This window comes from Phoxinus phoxinus (assembly GCF_949152265.1).
Source record: "Phoxinus phoxinus genome assembly, chromosome: 22".
Classification (NCBI taxonomy): domain Eukaryota; kingdom Metazoa; phylum Chordata; class Actinopteri; order Cypriniformes; family Leuciscidae; genus Phoxinus; species Phoxinus phoxinus.
The window spans coordinates 16,292,761-16,312,483 of record NC_136897.1 but is presented as its reverse complement, the minus strand read 5'-3'; the positions used below and the strand labels follow the sequence as shown (position 1 = coordinate 16,312,483).

The 19,723-nt window shown below is 36.3% G+C and overlaps 1 protein-coding gene across 2 annotated transcripts in view; it reads right to left on the bottom strand.

The window, feature by feature from the left end:
* Positions 1–19,723, bottom strand: part of cdh4 (cadherin 4, type 1, R-cadherin (retinal)) — a 231,056-nt gene that overhangs the window by 50,546 nt on the left and 160,787 nt on the right. The gene's annotated exons all lie outside the window — the stretch shown is intronic.

Here is a 19,723-nt window from a genome sequence, read left to right as displayed (position 1 = left end):
CATATAGAGCAGTGGTTCTCTGCTGTTGTTTTTTTTAATGTATTTATGCTTTCAGTACCAAGATTTTACACTGGATACCAACATTATTTATTGTACAGAAAAACAACAAAAACAACAACAACAACAACAACAACAAAATCAAGTATCAAAGTACATTAATATTACCATGAACAACAATGAAAAATAATGAAATGACAGGCTTAATAGTGAATTTTGTAAATGCATTAACAACATAGGAAGTGTGATTTACCAGCCTAACATACAGTATGGAACAAACACTGGGACAAATATAATATATTAGCCATATTATTCAATGACAAATTCATTTCCAACAAAATACAGTTGTACGGTCTATTTTGACAACAGCAAAATAAATAGGAAGTTCTGGTTACACTTTATTTTAATGTGTCCCGTGTACTGAGTAGTATTAATTAATGACATGTACTTAGGGTTAGGAGGAGGGTTTGGTTTAGGGTTAGTTTCATGCAGTTATGCATAATTTGCAAGGTCACACTAAATTAAAAGTGTTACCGAATTTTTTATCATCCATTAAAAACAATTTTTTTCACGTGTGATTGTATGGTTAGTTGTATTTTATTATTTCCAGGTCAGAACAGACCACATACCTTGAGAATGCCTCATCTACACACTTTGATGACAAATGTCAGATCATTTCCATATTCATGCAATCAATGTCTAAATGATTTCTGAAAACATTCTCTCACATATCCACTGATGCTTAGTTTACATTCTTAACGTTTTCAGAATTATAGACGCTGCTCATATTTTCTGTTATGATTGCACTGCACAACCGATTCAATCTTTAGGCTTTGGTACCATCAGGAAATTAAAAAATGTCAGATGGATAATGTGGCAGTTGCGTTTGGCGTCAAAAGCTTGTTTATTAATCAAAGTCAAGCCACTGTTGCTTCCCCAACAGTAAATGGTATTCAGCATCAGGGTCTGATGCTTGACAGTTGGATGCAAAGTGAATTGGGCCATTGATCACAATGATAATGCTTTAGCAGACACTTTCTCTCAGCTGCGTGACAATTGTCTGCCATACAAACCTGACTCAATAGCCCTGAGAATAACGAAAACAGACAGAATGATAAAGGACTAAAGCAACGTAGACTCATTTATTAAAGTGTGTATATATTTCGCTGTTAAAATACTTTCTATCTCAGTTTTATGGGCAGAGACAACAGTTAAAGTAACTACGAGTCTGATTTCCCTGAAAAACACAGTGGAGCTGGATGCAACAGTGAAATCCAGTGAACTGTGGGCGGGGCCATCCATTAGTCTGACTAATGGGAGAACAGGGGGAGGGGCCAGGAAACTTAGAAACGAGACAGGGATGGCTGCAGGTTGGAGTAATGGGCAAGCCGAAAGGTTCATCATTGGTGAAAAAAAGTTTCTTGTTTACAACTGCGTTGGCCAATCAGCATTAACCATACATATAAGTCATTCCTTTAGACCGGAAGAAGATTGCAATAAGACGTAGTGTGATGCTATAGGCCTATGTATAATTACAATTAGGGCTATCGATTTTTTTGTGTTAATTTGGTGAGATTAATTATGGAAAAAATAACGCGTTAAAATGATTAATGCATTTAACTCCCCTAACCCGGCTGAGACCTGTAAGTCATGATACATTGCATGCTTAGTAAAGACATGATGCAGGGCAACGACTGACTTTGTTGGTGAAGTCTAAGAGAATGCAGTTATAATGCCCCTAAAATGTAAGACATTTGTGGGAAAAATGCCCCTTTATGGGTTTTTGTCTTATATCTGTATAATATGATATAGCGATATCACAAGAAAATGAGTATCTGCACGATTGCAAATCTGATATTAATTTTATACAACAGTTTATTAAACATGGTTCATTTTGTGTTACATTTTAGACACAGTATTGCCTTTGCTCAATTTCCCCAACGAAAATAGTCCCAAAAAAATCCACTTCAGAACAGTTTTTTTAACGAATCGAGAGAGCCAATGATTCAGTGACCCATTCATAACGACACTTGTCTCACTTGCTTAATTCCTGAATGAATCAGCCATTTGAATGAATCGGTTGAATGAATGACTGATGACTCACTCATTAAAACAGTGACTTGCCACCACATACTGGTGGTTTTATAGTTTCCTGGTATCGTTTTATTTTTTAATAATTTAATATTTCAACATTCATTTTTTAAAACCCATTAAAGGGATAGTTCACCCACATATGCCAATTTTGCCATCACTTACTCACCCTCAAGTTGTTTTAAACCTGTATTAATTTCTTCCTTCTGTTGAACACAAAATAAGATATTTTAAAGAATATTGATAACCAGACAGTTGACAGTATAGCCATTGACTTCCATGGTATTTATTTGTCCTAATATGGAAATGAATGGGTCCCATCAACTGTTTGATTAACAACATTCTTCAAAATATCTTCTTTTGTGTTCAAGAGAAAAAAGAAACTCATACAGTTTTGGAATTGAGGGTGAGTAAATGATGACAACATTTTAATTTAGGGTGAACTATCCCTTTAATACCCATTTAAAACTCATTAATCTCATAGCATTATTTATGCAATTCTAACTGCATTCAAGCCACCGCTCTGAGCAGCATTAAACAGTCTGTGTAAATACCTGTAAATGCCACTTCAGATGCAGATTCTGAAAAAAAGTTAGATTCAAATTTTAATCGCTTGACAGCACTTATTACAATAGCAGTAAAATAAAATCATAATTTAATATTTTGTTTGCGTTATATCTTACAGCTTTAGTCATTATTTTATTGTTGTTGACAGACATTGTTACAGTGAGAAAAACAGTGACTATTTGCATCAAAGCCTTCAGAGTTGACATTCATATCAGCATCAGACATCATAGGTGTCCATTTTGTGAATGAATGAATAAATGAATGAATGATGTTCGGCATATACTTTCAAATGCAATATTCTTAATATCATTATCGCCATTTTTTACAGTTAAAGAAGGGAATTGGGCTGAAAGGATTATGACTACAAGGGACAAACCTTTGTCTATGTTGGATTTATCACTTCCTTTTAATAGCATTTAAGCTTACGGCCCCTCTTTATGTGGAACAGGCAGCTTTCGCAACCAATTGTAAAGACCTTACGGCCTTTCGGCATGCCATTACTCCAACCTGCAGACCCCCCCCCCCCCTCCCCCTGCCTCCCCGCTAAAAACAATTCCAATTATGATGCTAGTGTCAGGATTTACACACGTCAGTGAAAAAAGTCATAGTGTATATACTTCCATTTACTGATGGATTGACATGATGAGTAAAAAAAGTGACATTTCTGGCCTAGTTTTAATTGAGGCTTGATCATTACCGCGTATGAAATCCTCGCATTCGTATTTTTCTTCCAAACTCTGTTTGATGTAAAGAGCAGATGCATACACAATTCTCTCTCATTCTTCCCCCATCCATCTCTTTTCTGTCTCCCGTCTTTCTATCTGGCATCATTAACCATGGCATGGCTCAATGCGATAGACGTTTCCTTCTTCTGTTTTGCCTCTCTCTTGCATTGAAGCAAGAAACATGTTGCAGAACCGTGGGACATTAAACATCTGGATATCAATCTGCTTGATGCTTTCGGTTTGACAGAGGATGTTTCTCACAATGGTTCTTCACATCAAAAGTGCGATTATAACCGATTTTGTTCAAGCATGTTTAGCCTGTTTATGTAACAAAAAGCTTGTCCTATAAAACACCAGAACACAGTTTAGGGCCTCTTTAATCTATTCATTCTAAGTGGATCAGACACACTTACTTGAAAAAAATCAGACTAGAGAAATCAAGAATAATTGCTGTATAATCAACGGTATAAGCAGATAACATTGAACAGTGAATTATGTGAAAAATGAATGCTGTCAAAATTAACATTGATTAACGCATGTGATCAATTAAATGTGTTTTATATCATGCCTTTTCCTGCATTTTTTGGCACCCTCCAAAATGAATCTGTCTCGCCAAAGATTTATTTAGAATCCTTTTATTATAACTAACAAAGTATAAAAAGTATGTCAATAAAACATTCGTTGCACAGCGTAGACAACTTCATTGATTATAATGGGAGTTTGTGCAAAAGTGCAGCTTTGTGTACCTCGAGTTGTACTCAAGTAATTGACAATTATGATAACCCCAGTAAGGATTTATTTTCTGATATGTTTTATTGCTCTGTGGAACCCCAACTCAGGCTATGTAAGAAACACGCTTGTATATTGATTTACCCTTATTAGCTGATAATTCTGACTATGTTCAAAGTGGACACATTTCTACCGTAGCTCTGCTCTCCGAGAAAACTTCAGACTGAAATCTACATTGATTCATGGATGTTTTCAGACTGTGGGGAAAAAAACGACCAGGTGTTTTTCAGGTGCATCTGAAATGAGCAGTGGAGTAACGCGTTACAAGTAACCAGTGCTGGGTAGTAACTGATTACATGTAACCTGGATTATGTAATCAAAATAATGAAGTACTTGTAATTAGATTAAATTACATTTTTAAAATACTCAGACACAGTTACTTTTCTATTGATTACATGAGTACATGTTTTTTTCACAATGGCAGTAAATCATTAATAATTCATTGATTCTACTTCTTTGTTATATTTTAAATTTTCCTTTCTATAAAAGTCTACTGCCTATATACATTCAGGTTTGCGGAGTTGCACACACAGACCAGCCGCTAGTCATGTGCCGATCCCGATCACTGAAAACTGAGACCCACAAAAGTATTTGATCACTGGATTTACAGAAATCATTTCACTTCTAAGAAGTGCTTTCTCAACATTGCATATTTAATCTGCTCCTGACAAACACATTAATTATTACTTGAATTATTACTCAGTGAGTCATTTAACCTTGTATTATTGTCTCTGGAATGCGTTTGTCTTTCAAACACATTACAATTCATGTAATTTCATATTTACATGCAATGGCAGGGATTCTGTCAGCTGAACCTCTTTGAAAACATCCTGTTATGCAGAAGACTTCTTGAATGTATTCAGTGTTTTTCACTATTTTAAAGAAGTTATTTTCACCAAATATCCTGTGTTGGAATTGATTTGTTAATAAAACGATGTGATAAAATGTCAACCCTGATGTCGGTGTTCTGTATTTTGCTTAATGTATTGTTTTTTTTTATTTAAAAAAATGTTTGGGACAGTGAAAAATAAACAATTGCTACTACAATTTAAATTATTTAATTGGACCAACGGGACTGTTTGGTAAACAACATTTTTTTCATTGGCTCAATATTATTTCTGATTGAGCACATGTTAACAGACTGTTGCCACAATTGATCAAATTAAATTCACAGAAATTAAATTAGGCCAATTGAAATATTTAGATGTGACCAGTCACTAAAAATTGGAGTTGGAGAGGTCTGAATTTTGTATTTTATTTTTACAGTGGATTTTCCAATGGATTGATATTCCGGAGCAACTTGGCATTTCTGACTGGCTGTCAGCCATCATGGCTTATAGAAAAAAAATATTCCACATACAACGGCTTGCCACTTGGTGGAAATGTATAGGATAATGCACTAGTGTCCACTGTAGTGGTTGATGCCATGCATAAGGAAGAAAATGCTTTCTGAATAGCTGTCCAATGTAGTGACCTCTATGCATGAAAGGGTTAATTGTGTGACTGAATCTGATTGACAGTAATAACCATAGCAATGGATGGAACAAAATTATACTGTATGTCAAATGATCTGTGCATTAAGTCTGCCACAGAAATTACACATAATTGTAGTAACTAAATGCACATATGTGCATCAAATTGCAGCCAGAAATATGAACTTCCAACATAACAATTGATATGCGTTTCTGCATTGCAATGTACATTTTTTTGTTTACACCTCTGTCTTCACTATTTAATACCCACCCTTACAAATTTTACTGCACTGACTTTTCCATAAACAGGAATACGACTGAAAAAATGAGAGCAGAGTGGAGATATCTTTCAGGAGATGCGTTCATGCGCCTACTTATGCATCTCCTCCACTTCCAGGCGAGGCAACACTTCATGAAACATCACCAGATTCGAAATTATGACCGTGTTTCTGTGTGTCACTGGGCTTTGCGATGCGCAAGACATTTGATGTGAGGGGATTTTGTGCTGAAGCAATCAAATGTAAACCCTGACGCGTTTGAGTCACGGGATATAAAACCCACATCCCGCCTACCCATTTCGTGAGCCGTAGGTCTGGAAACCATGCGTGAAAGTGAAATGACTGGTGAGCGTGCTACAGTCCTTCTTTTGCATAACGTATTCCGCAGACTGAGCGTGATGGCTTTCTCTTCATTTCACTCAGACATTGAACTCCCACACATGACCTTTCAGTGCAATATCTGAACCTCGCTCTCCCACTCTCTCTGCTTTGGTAAAGTTCTCTTTCTATTTAAATGGCTGCTAAAAACATCGAAGAGAGACGCAGCTCAGGACATTGAGACGCGTGTATTGATTTGGTAATAAAACATATTCATGGTAGCATTCAGTACAGCTCGAGTCTGCATTCAATATCAAGGTTTTCCAAATAGACAAAAAGCCAAGAATCAAAGTTCAGGAGCTTTTTTTTTCTTCTTTCTTGCATGAACTGGCAATCAAATCTGAAATCACAGAAATAGTTCTTTGTATTCTGCTAAGAATATGTCGGCTACATATCAATTTAGAGCCTGAAAGGGATTGGAAATTTCTTGCGGTAGGAAAAATAACATACCGCAGCATCCTCCTTGCAAACATTTGAAAAATGAATGGCTTTCTGGGAGGCTGACAGGTAAGAGATTGGTATGTGGGCTACATAGCATGGATCAAAGAGAGTTTTTCTGCTCAATAATTCAGCAGTCGTGGTGCACCATGAACACACACCTAGAATATCCACCTTTCCTGATTCAGATGAATCGACATTCGACACTCGAGCCATCCCGATGACACATACGCTTAAATATCCCAGAGGGAAAGGAGGCAAGGTCTCTTGTACATTTAAAAGTCTCTTTAAAATTCCTCCCATGGGCAGCCTGGAAGGATTTGTCACGTTTGCAACCCCGGCCCCCCAAACTCCCTGTTTAATGAATGTTCTTTATAATACTAAATTGAATAAATGATGATCGTGCCCTCGTTAAGTCCCCTGGGCTTGATTGAGTCATCGGAATTCAGTGCTAATGACAAAAAGCAATTTTTGAAATCTTCCTCCCACTCGTTAGTTGTAGAATTACAGCGAGTGCGGGGTGAATCGGGGGAAGATGGCTGGCACGTGAGGAACGTGCCCTTTCCGCAGATACCATGTTGGAGATAAATGCTGCGTTTCTAGGGCAGGTTCAGAGTGACTTTTGCCTTTTTCTGGCGAGCTTTACGGTCCTGGGAGAGGTTGTATCAGAGCCCCTTTCAAAAGAGCAAATGGAGTCAGGCGAGGGATTAGCACCAGTGCCATGGAGCAACTCATTACAAGTAGTGACACTATTAACTACATTTATTTTTTTGCAGTAGTTTGATTAGTAACAAGCTACTTTTTTTGCAACAAAAAAGTGTCACATTCAAGTTAAGTGATGCTTTTTCTGTCATTGTACAGGAACAGCAAGATTGTTTTTTTGCACTCCACAGTTGCTACATTAAACAAGTTAGAGAAATAAAATGTATAAATGTAGTTCTTCTTTATGATAGCAAATTCTATTATATGATTATAGCAGCATTTACAACAGTTAAATGATGATGTTCATCACTACTTTTCAACTCAGTTATATCCAAAAAGTATATTATATTTTGTTAATCAGTGAAATTATATTTTTACTCTGGAAACCATCACACAGAACAGAGATAAGGAATTGAAATTAAAATCAGAAAAAGTCATGGGAAAGTCAAGGAAACTTCCACAGTGAATAGTAGTTTTACAAGTTAACTGTTCTGAAATATTTCATATATACTAGACTAGAGCATGAATTGGTCTTTGTAAGTGCAAGTATACATTTCTTTTTTAAAAACCCTTCTTCAGTGTTCACAAATGACTAAAAAAAGTAATGGTCAAAAGTTGTGGGAACCCTGTTATTTATTCAAAAACCCTCAATGTGCCTGAAAAAAAATGGCCTCTGCTTAAATTATAATGTTAAAACGTTTAATATTTCAGTGAAGCTGTAGTTAATTTTTCTTAGTAGCTTTTAGTGTACTTTTGCAAAAGAATAGCATGCTGTAGTTTAGCTACTTTAAATAAGCTTAGTGCAATAACTGATCAGCAACATGTTAACTGTAACAAATAGAAAACGCATTAATGAAAAGCGACAAACCGAGACATTCAAGGTATATTATAATCAGTTTATACTCCTAGGGAGTCGAACCCGTTACTGCAGAGTTGCTAGCGGCAGTTGAGAAAAACCTCATGACGTGCAGGGAACGTTCAAAATAAAGCTTAATGCTCTTTTACATCAGAGACTGAATCCTTCATTAGCTTTTCTCTGCATTGCCGTTTTTCATTTTGGGATTCGGCATAATGAAACAGACAACGTTTGAATAACAAATGTACTATTAATTTCAAGTTATTTGAAGTTATTCACATGTGCAACCGGCAAAGTATGAAAACTCAAATTAAGAGAGAGTGAAAATGAAAAGCAACAAATAACCAAATCATATCAAAACCGTCTTGGAGTTCATTGAAATGCGCGACTGAAGTCCAAAAAGTAAGTTTCTTTTCTATAGGCCTCTCTGGACTCAACTAAAGTGTCTTGATGGCTCTCTCTTATTTCTTGCCCATCAGTAATGGCTTTTTTTTCCTGATTTTATAGTATTGCACTCTCGTTTTACGACTTCTTATTGGTACTGTCTGCTCTTCCTATGAGAACCCGAGGCGTTCAAGCAGGCTATGAGAGTCAAGAGCTTTGTGAGGTGGTTGATGAGCTGGTCAACGGGTGCACTCTGATGAGGGTTCAGTCAGGCACTGTTCTCCAACTTACAGGCCACCTCGAGCTTCCTACAGGCTGTTTCCATAACTAAAGCACTGTAGTCTCATTGCAGTCAAGCTGGTCGAATTTAACTTTTAGTGTCCTTTAGTGCTGCTATTTTCGACCACACACCTGATATATGGTTTCATTTGTGGCAGCACTCATGTAACCTTTGCTGAAAGCTTGCAACTCTAGTTAAAGTTCTTACAAAGTGGTTAACTACAAAGTGTTCTGCTATTCAACTGTGCGTGAATGCATTTGTGGGCGTACGTGGATCTTTACTAAGGCTGTCTGATTACATATTGTGCAAGAACCATCACACTCAATACAAGCCTTTGCCCGACTATATGGAGACCAGGTCTGCTGTTTAGTTTCATTGTCTTCCATTCAGTATTCCTTAGACAGGCGGATACTATTCACCAGGATGAATCATCTTCCTGCCAGCATGCTAAAGGATGAGCAATGCACCAAAAAGAAACCGTAAGAAGCTAGAGTACAGGACTTATTGAGAAAAGAAAGAGTGGCTGAAAAATGTTTAGTGTAACTAAACTTATTGCTTTGGCAAGCCATTCAAGACGATTTAGGAAATAGTCGTGCACATTTAGAAGATAAGTTTCATCCTTTAAGGCTAAGGTTTAAAGTAATAAACAATAAACCTCTTTACATCCATAAATATGTGACCAAAACCTGACAGCTTTACCCTCCAGTACATCGCTTCCAAAAGTGTCTATCAAATGCTTCCTACCTTCGTAAATTTGACAGCAGTCAACTTCTGTCAGTTTTATAACTCTCGGAATCATAACATGGTTCCTTATGTTTAACATCAAGGTGATAACCCAACAAGCTGTCTTACTGTTCTCAAGGCGTTCTGTCAGATTTTGATTCTGGATGGTGTATCTCCTCAAAGCCCTGTCAGGTGTGATGGAGGTTCTGTGTCAATGACGGACAAATTCAAATGCGGAGATGAGCTGTTCAAGCTGAGAGTGGACTAGAGAAGAAAACAAATGGTTTTATGTGATCTGGTAACTAAAATACATCTGGAATTAATCACTTATTATTAATACACATTACAATTTTAAAGTAGCTTTTATTTGTACCTTTATGGGTAAGTTCACAGGGAATATATGTTTGCATTTTCTGAACTGATTTTGAGGGAAGCTAAAATGTGTTAAATGGTGTTATGTGTCAGAGAAGGTACACCTTTTTACCTTATCTCTTCCTATAGGCAGCATATTAGTACCTTAAGGACTAAAATGTACACTTTAGGCATTCCATACTTATATGAACAGTACGTATATGTATATATATATATATATATATTTGTACCTTTAAAATACCCTTTAGATGCAAATATTTATCTACAATGTACTAATTAGTACTAAAACTGTATTATGTATGTATTAATATGTAGTCTACTTTTAGCTATACCTTAAGGTAATAATATATGCATTTGTATACCTGAAGTACTAAAATGCACACTTTAGGTACTATATGTTCCCTTTAAAGTAGTGCTTACTTGCATATTTGCATCCTTAGAAATTAGTACTAAAATGTCAATTTTGGAATTAAAATGTATAATTTAGTTACGTATTTACCATTACCTACTGTACCTAATTAGTACTAAAATACTCTTTAGGTACTAACATGGTCCCTTAAGGTAATATTATGTACTGTATTTGCATTTGCATATACTGTACCATACAAAGTAATTAGTACTAAAATGTTAGGTGTATGCTAATATGTTATATCCTTTAGTTACACTGCAAAAAGGGATCAGTTGACTTAACTTAATTTTAAGGCAACTGGTTTCCTTACTTTTTTTTAATTAAATAAACTTCATGCGTATTTGAAAAAAAAAAAAGTTATGTGGAAGTTCACATAACTTATTTTTTTCAATTACGCATTAAGTTTATTACTTTATTTTAAGGCAACGGGTTTCCTCACTTTTTTTTAAGTTAAGTCAACCGATTACTTTATACAGTGTACCTCAAAGTAATAATATGCACAGTATATACATTTGCACATAGAACCGTGAGTTTACATACGAGTTCTCAAGGTACTGATATGCAAAATACATTTAATATGTATCATTAAAGAGACATATTATTTCCTAAAGTGCCATACAAGTACTAAAAGGTAGACTTTAGGTAATATGATGTACTGACATTATTGCATGTTAAGTATATATTAATACTAAAATGTGCATTTTTGGGTATATGTACCCTACTTTAGGGTACATATCAGTACCAATTGGTTCTTTAAGATATGTACCCTAAAAGTACTAATATGAACCCTCCAGGTGTAGAAAAGTAACAAAAGTGTAATTTTGAGTGTACTGTCCTTTAGTTAATAATAATAATAATAATAATAATTCAATTAGCCAAATTATGTGATTAACAAACATGCAAGGGGCAGACAATAAACAAAGGTTTGAGAAATTGAACTTATTGCAATTATATGGCAATTTTTCAGAGTTCTGTGCACACGAATTCAGCCTGCTTATGGGTAACATGAAGACAAAATGGAATATGTATGAAAAAAGAAGTCATGAATGACATCTTTAAGATTGAGTTCCGGATGCTCAGGTTTAATATTTCTCAAGTGAAAGCTGGAGTCAGTCAAAAACTCTTACTCTTAAATCCCATTAGAAACAGACGAAACTGTCTGTTCCACACAGGCTACTTTATTATGGATCCTAGCCTGAATTGGAAAGGAATATAGAGCATGATTTTGAAATATGGATTTTGTTCTTCCCTGCCTTTTCTCTCTCGCTCTCTTTTTTTTGTCGCCCTGCCTCTTGCTATCTGGGTATGGATAGCATGAAGAGGAGTTCCATCTATATAAATGAGTTGGCAATGGAACATGAGGGGGTGATTCAGCCAGACTGATATTCGAAATTTAAACCGGCTCTATTCCAATGTACTGAAACACGTATTATTTGACTCTTGAAAGCTCTGCCTCATTTGACTGTAATTCCTCAGGTCCTGTAGTGAGATTAATGGCCTGGCCTTAATTCCAACAGTGCTGGCTGTACCTATAAAGGCGAGTTTTGTAATCGTAACCTCATGTGACTTTGAGCTAATACAGATTGTAATTTAAAGAGTTCCATGTGCTGTAGGTATTGGGGAAAAAAAAAAATCCTTGACAAATCCCTTAAGTGTAAAATGAAGGTATGTACAGCATGTGTAAGGACAGAAATTGAAAAGCTATGCTGATTATGTTCACTAGGGAAGCTGCTCGGACTGAATACAGTACGTAATCATAGAGCTAACCGATATCAGGAGTTTATCACGAGGAGAATAAAGAGAAAGACTGAAAGATGAGCCACACCGCCAGAGCTGCAGTCATGCGGATCTTTTGTCAACGTGATCGATTTCTCTGTCTCCCCTGAAAGTTGTTTTTATTTTGAGACATAGAGAGAGAGAGAAAGAAAGGGAGAGGGAGCGACAGTGCAGAAGAGAAAATAACCATCTGAGTGAAAAGACGAGAGGAACGGAGAAGGATGAAGAGAGACAGCCATCTGCACAGATACAGCCCAAATCAAATTGCATGAATTCACCACTGCATTCTCAGAGGAAGACGAACAGGAGATGAAGAGTGGAGTGCGCCAATAACCACATGATGTAGACAAATAAAAAAATGATATCGTCAGAAAAAGAAGAAGAAGAAGAAGAAAAAGAGTGGGAGCCTGTTGCTTTTGCAAGGTTATATGTTCTCCTATTTTAATGATATTTAATACAAATAAATAAAAGAACATAATTTAAACATGTTAGAAATGTTTTGTCATATCATCTCATACACATGCATACCAAACATATAGCAGCACCAAAAAAGTATTTGTACACTTAAAGCACCTGTACAAATGTGTGAATGGCTTTCTGCTCATTAACAAAATGTCAGAGACCATTTTTTTTTAAAAGGAACAACATAGCACTCAAATACCAATATAAAAAAGTTTTCAAAAACGTTTCAAATTATCTACACTACGTTTATTTTTTCATTTGGCATAACGTTATAATTAAATAAATAAATAAATAAATGCCCATATTTATTTTTAGATGGTTGGTCTGCTAGGATTTCATAGACCCTATATATATATTTGGTATGCATGTGTGTGAGATGATATGACAAAACATTTCTGACATGTCTAAATTATATGTTATATATATATATATATATATATATAATGTATAATTTAGACATGTCAGAAATGTTTTGTCATATCATATATATATATATATATATATATAGTACCATAAAAAAATAAATCAAGGATTTCATATATTCATACAATATATACCAAAAAGAAAAAAATCTAGCCAATTGGTTTGAAAAATTGTATGCGATTAATTAATAATTCTATATTTACATTTAATAATTTAGCAGACGCTTTTATCCAAAGCGACTTTCAAATGAAGAGAGCAATTGAAGCAATCAAAGCAGCGATATGAAAGTGCAAGTTTAAAAAAAATATATATAGAATAGTAAGTGTTAGTATTAATGTCTTAAGTGTTGAACCAATGGAATGAATAAATCTCTGTGACTTGAAAAGTGTCCAAATACTTTCTGGGGACACTGCATGTGCCTTGAAGGCTTATTAATACAGCAAACTCAATAAGACAGTCATCAAGTCATGCGTCAAAGCGTTTGAATAGAACTCCACAGACTGAAGCGGCATTAACCGTATTCACACGCGCTCCGCAATAGCGGGCCAAGCTCTTTTCCCATCCGTGAGGAGAGGAATGGAATGGTGTTGAAATGAGATAATTAGCAAGAAAATTTATATTAATGGGTACTAAGAATTGAATCACAAATGCAATTACAGCATTAGCTTTGCAATTAAAATAGTTAGCCGCTGAATAGCTGGATACTGATGGAATTATGGGAGTTTTTCCACATATCAACAATGACATTAATTTCCCAAAGTCAGCACAATGGGCGAACAGTACAAATAGAGCCTTTATGTATTCCCTAGTAGAGTCCCACTGTATTCTCCAGGCATAAGACTCTCTTTTTCTCTCCCTCTATAAAAGCCCAAGGACCCCAGAGACAGTGGCACAGGCTAATGACTGCTTTCAGTCCAATCACGCTGTGTCTATTGAAAAGCACAATGGACAAATCCCTGGGTACAAGCTAAGAGGTGGGGCAGCGGCGTGAAAGGGGGGGCTGGGTAATTAGAGAGACAACCTCTACACGTCTGCAGGAGAAGGAGAGATGCCGTTGTGCTGCTTCTGCACTTTTTCTACTGTGCTAGTCGCAGCCATCCACCTCGCCCATCTTTCCACTCTCACTCTCTACTCCATGCTCTTATAAACACACACACACATAGCATGAAGAATGGATGCAGGGAGAAATGTCAGGCACACTGGTGAGGCAGGAAGGGATAGAGAATAAAGAAGGAGCCAGAGATGCAGATGAGAGAGGGGCTTAATAAGGGGGATGGAGCGAATCATGGCTATCATAATGATGTCACTGGTTAATGGGGTGTTAGTTTAGCGTTATAAGCCTCCAAATGGCTTCTAGAATCTCTTGGGTGAAATTTATAGCTTTTCTAGCCACAAAATAAAAAGTGTTTTCGCAACAACACCCTCTTATAAAGGGCTAAGGATATGTTCGGAGTGATACTACTGTTTATACTCAAAAGTGTTCAAAAGTTTGGCGTTTGCATTAAATTGATCAAAATTGACAGTAAAACCATGTATAATGTAACAAAAGATTTCTATTTCAAATAAATGCTGTTTTTTTGTTTACTTTCTATTCATCAAACAATAAGTTCCCACAAAATTATTACACAACACAACTGTTTTCAACATTGATAATAATAAGAAATGTTTATTGAGCACCAAATCAAAGCATATTAAGAATAATTCCTGAAGGATCATGTGACACTGAATACTGGAGTAAAGGACGCTGAAAATTCAGCTTTGCCATCACAGCAATAAATTACATTTTAAAATAGATATTTTAAATTGTAATACTATTTCACAATACTACTGTTTTTACTGTATTTTTTATCAAATAAATGCAGCCTTGGTGAGCATAAGACTTCGTTCAAAAACATAACAAATTCTTACAGACTTACCAAACTTGTGAACATTAGTGTATAGTATGGTTAAGTATATGCAGTACAGCTAGGTGGTGTCTGGTGGAAGAAAAAAAAAATATTAGCCATTTTTACGCCAATTTTGTACAAAAATGCCATAATTAAATGGAATTCCAATCAAAGAATGAGTTAGCAGCTAATACTTCTAGTTCATCCACACTGGATAAGGTCAAGTCTTGTGCAATGCATAATGGGATACAGCACTCCAGGCAGTGTGATCTGTGGTGCAATAGTCATCATTTTGGTGAATGATTTTGGGCCATTTAGGCACTGAATGTGTGCATGCAGAAAATGATCATACTGTGCACAGTAAACATACGACATAATGCAGCAGATAGTATGAATATATCCCTTCAAACAAACAGGCGTCTGATTATAAATATGCTTCTGTTAAAGATGTCAGTATCCACACATGTAAAGAACAGGCCGAGTTTGAAACGTCTAACATGTACATTACATTCAAATATGAGGATTGTGTGGGCAGCGGAGACGTGAAGGAGGTCAGCGACAAGCATTCGGCAATGCAACTTTCTTACAGGCTAAATCAACAATACCTTCTTAGTGAAATAGAAATGATCAGTTCTCATTACAATATAATTTTTTTAATAAAAACTTTCAAAGCTAGCATTATATACACCCACACACAAATGCTCACACATGCAAGCAAACCGCTGCATTAAGCCATTTAGCTAGGTTCTTGAAGGCGAAATCGTGTGGGCCCACATTCACGGAAGTTCGATACTCAGCAAATGAACTTTCTAACACTTGAGCTAAGTTTCACATTACAAGGCGGCTACTATACGTCTTATTTAAAAGCACAGTTATTCAAGGCCAGCGTGAGAAATAACAATCATTCAGACTCTCCATTCAAGTGAATATGTTACCCTCTGACCCATGCTTTTACTGCCTCTGATTAAGTTAGGCGGTAATAGAAGAGCCCCACCAGGACACTTACACTAGCTGTAATGCTATAGGCTATGTATGACTGCCAGTTTTATTCAAGGAGCATTCCATGAGATCTAATTATGCTTCTACCACACTGGATTTTTTGCTTTAGGTAGAGATGTGTAATCACATAGCAAGCAGCTTACATTAGAGCTTGATGTCTCCTTTGTGTGGGTGATCGCCCTCAGATATCTTGACTCCAGTCAAAGCAGAATATGTAAACTTCTGTCTTTCATTGGTATGCCCAAGGAGTTCGCCGCAAAACTGTTTAGATTGTATATATGACAAAACTGCATAAATATGCTGCGGCCAAGTCTTTGTTCTCTCAGCTTGTCCTTAAAGGAACAGTTCTCTCCAAAATGAAAATTCTGTCGACATTTATTCACTCTCACTTTGTTCCAAACCTGGGTGAGACTGGAGATTAGTTTAGAAAAGTGAGCAAAAGTTATTATAAAAGTGGTTCATGACTTGTGCTTCTGAAAGCAACACCTGAATCCTTCACAGTTCACACAATTTAAGAACGGGATCAGTTTGATTTTCAAATGAATCACTTATTCAGACCTGTTTTTTGAAGCAGATCAAATGATTCAATAAAAAGATCTAACTTTCATACCTCTAATGAATGCACAAATCATATGGAAGATTTTTTGATGATTTATAGCATTTGCATCTTTGAAAGCTTCAGTTCCAGCTCATTGTAATTGAGAGACACAGAGCATGGACACAGTCCTCAAAATGTCTCTTTCAGTGTTCTGTGTTAGACAGGTTACATAAGGTTAGCTAAATTATGACAGATTTTCCATTTCTGGATGAAATATTCCTATAATCTGTTGATCTTCTAAACATAAACTGTTCCTGCTTCTCTGTCTTTAGTCCCGACAACATTATTACTTTTTTATTGCACTATGCTATTCTTGAGGTACTAAAAAACAAGCAGGTTAGCATAATGTTGCAAACATGTCCAAGCTTTATGTTGCAAAACATCCATTTCTATTTCTTTTCTAGGATCCAGGTATCATCGAGCACCATTGTCAGGTGGAAGCTGGCATTAGCGGCATTAGCGCACATACCCCTTTGCTGTTCGTTCTGTAAATCATCCATGCGACGACAAAGCCCCAGCGCTGCTCACCAATATAATAGGACACAGACAATGTGAATATTGGAGCTGGCCAGGTGCACTGAGCTTCCCTATCTCCCCTCGGAGCTAATGGACCAATATGGGAGAATGGAAATTGATTCAAGCTAGTCCGTAAATTAAGAATTCACCGCATTCATTTTGTTTGCGTGTGTTGTGGGGATGTATTGTTTATTGGAATTCGAATTTCGTAGGTAATTGGGGATGTAGAAAATGTAAACAAGAATAAATGCTGCTTTGCTTTTATTAATGCCAATGAATCTCTCTGTTGTCCTTCGGTGCTGTGCCTCTCAAGACGATAGGCAGAGAAATGACAATTGTGTGATAGAGATAATTAGACTAGAGTAGAGGTTTTCAACCTTGAAGTTGTGGGATAATTATATGAACTCTGTTTTATATTATGAGCAATATCGCATGAGTAGCTGTGCAATATTCGCTCTATACCAGCACAGCCGAATGCGGACACAGTTGCGCTGATACAGAGCTATATCGCATATGAGTAATATATTGCATTTATACAACAGTTCGACGACACAAGTGTGTAAATAAATAAGAAACAACAACAGAGTGTCTTTAAAAACAGCCACAAATTCAAATCAGACTCCCCAATTCCTATTAATTGGGATTACTTGCCTCTCTGAAATCAGACTGAACAGTTTCTTCTGTATTTCTGAATTTATTCTTGGTTTAACAGGCTTTTAATCTGAATTCTGAGTTTAACTGTGATAATCAACTGTTGGAGGAATTGCTCTTCAGTATCTGGTCAGTTAAGCTCCATTTATTTATCCATCTATTGATGAACTGTGAAAGCCTGTCGTTTCTAACGGTCCCATTACGGGAAAATGACTACTAACCTGTTCATGCTCACCGCATCCCTTGATGTTTTGTAATCAAGCTGTTAGGAAGAATGCCTTCTATTATTCTCATATCGTCTTATTAGAAGTGAAAAAAGACACTGTCTGTGTTTGAATTGTCTACTCATTTTCTGTTGTTAATGTTTATAAATCTCCCGCAATAGGGTACAAACTATCCTCCAAGTTTGGTGTGTTTCTTACACCTATGAGATCAGAAAGTGTATTGACTAACAAGTGGAAACGAGCACACATTTTGAGAGCTAAAAATGGGTCAGGCTAGGCTCTATTGAGTGAAATGTGCTCAGATGTGAATTTCAAGGATTGGGTTTCAAATTTTTAAAACAACATGCAAATGTATGGGTGTAATTCAAGGTCTCGTGTGTTACATCATGTCCTTGGTACTACAAGACTTCTACATTATAGAGACTGTTCAGAAATGCATAAAGGTTTTTCGACATGGAATATAAGCCTCAAAATTCAGAATTCTCTATGTACAGTGAAATCCAGAGAGCTGAAAAGAAGTCAGATTTTTTTCATAATTATTGTGGTACATAATAATCTTGCTTTGACAGAATTGACACAGTGCAGATTTTGCCTTGTATGGGCCACCACAGGTAATCTTTATTGCCTGAAAATAGCCAACAAAAGTAAAGCCTTACAGAACATGCCAGCACCACACACCCACAGGCCCAGGTCTCTAAAGCCAAACATTTAAGGCTAGAGGTGAGAAGGGTTATCAAAAATCCTCAAATGGATTCCACGCTTTTTCCCAGGTTTTCTAATCTTTCCATATGGGTGGTTTAAAGGGATGTCCATGTGTCTGCGTGTGCATCGGTGGAAAGAGATTGTGGTAATCCATGGGTGTAATCTAAGGTACAAGTGGCCATGAGGGAGTTTATGAGGACAGTCCACAGAATGCTAAGTCCAGACTGGAGTCTGAATGACAGATAACACAAACTTAAGCTTGTAGAACCCCAGAGGAGCCCAAGCATGGATAACACACCTCAAAGTACCGCAGAGATGGGTGCGTTTTTGTGCTGGTTTCTATAAAAACTCTTCGTGAGAACATCTTCTTCAACATTTGGAGTACCTGCTGCTGTACCATTCTAGTTAGAATATTCCAATATGGTCCTAAATCACATTATTTCGTCTTGCACTTCTCTCCTAAATACTCAATTGTGATGGGTCAATAATGGCATTAAATATTGCAGTAACTAACTAGCATCATTTTGCAATTTAAAACAGTTAGCCACTGACTACACTTAGAATTGATTTGCAGATTTTCAATTTTACATAATTGTTAAATTAATTAAAACCTTTCATATATGACTAGAAGCTCAAATCCATCCATCCATCTATGTTTGTAACATTCAAACTTTTTTTAAACTTTCTTCAAGTTTTTTTTTAACTGATTCAATTTGTTTGTCTTAATCTTTGATGTTCTAAGTTAGAAATTACAGCTACTGTATACGAATTTCTTTTTCATTTTCATTCAGATTCATCTCCAAATTAGGAAATGAATTGGAATTTAATGACGTTCTTAGTTCAATTCTGAGTGGCACTGTACTCAGGGTTGTACATTTAGCCTTACACAGTCACATGTAACCCAGCAGTGAACCCTACAGATATGATACAAAAGATCCCGCAAACCTCATTTCTCATCTCACGCTGGAGAAACGTAAGGAGAGGCTTTGTAGAAGCATTAGATGGATGAGAGTTATTGATACCCT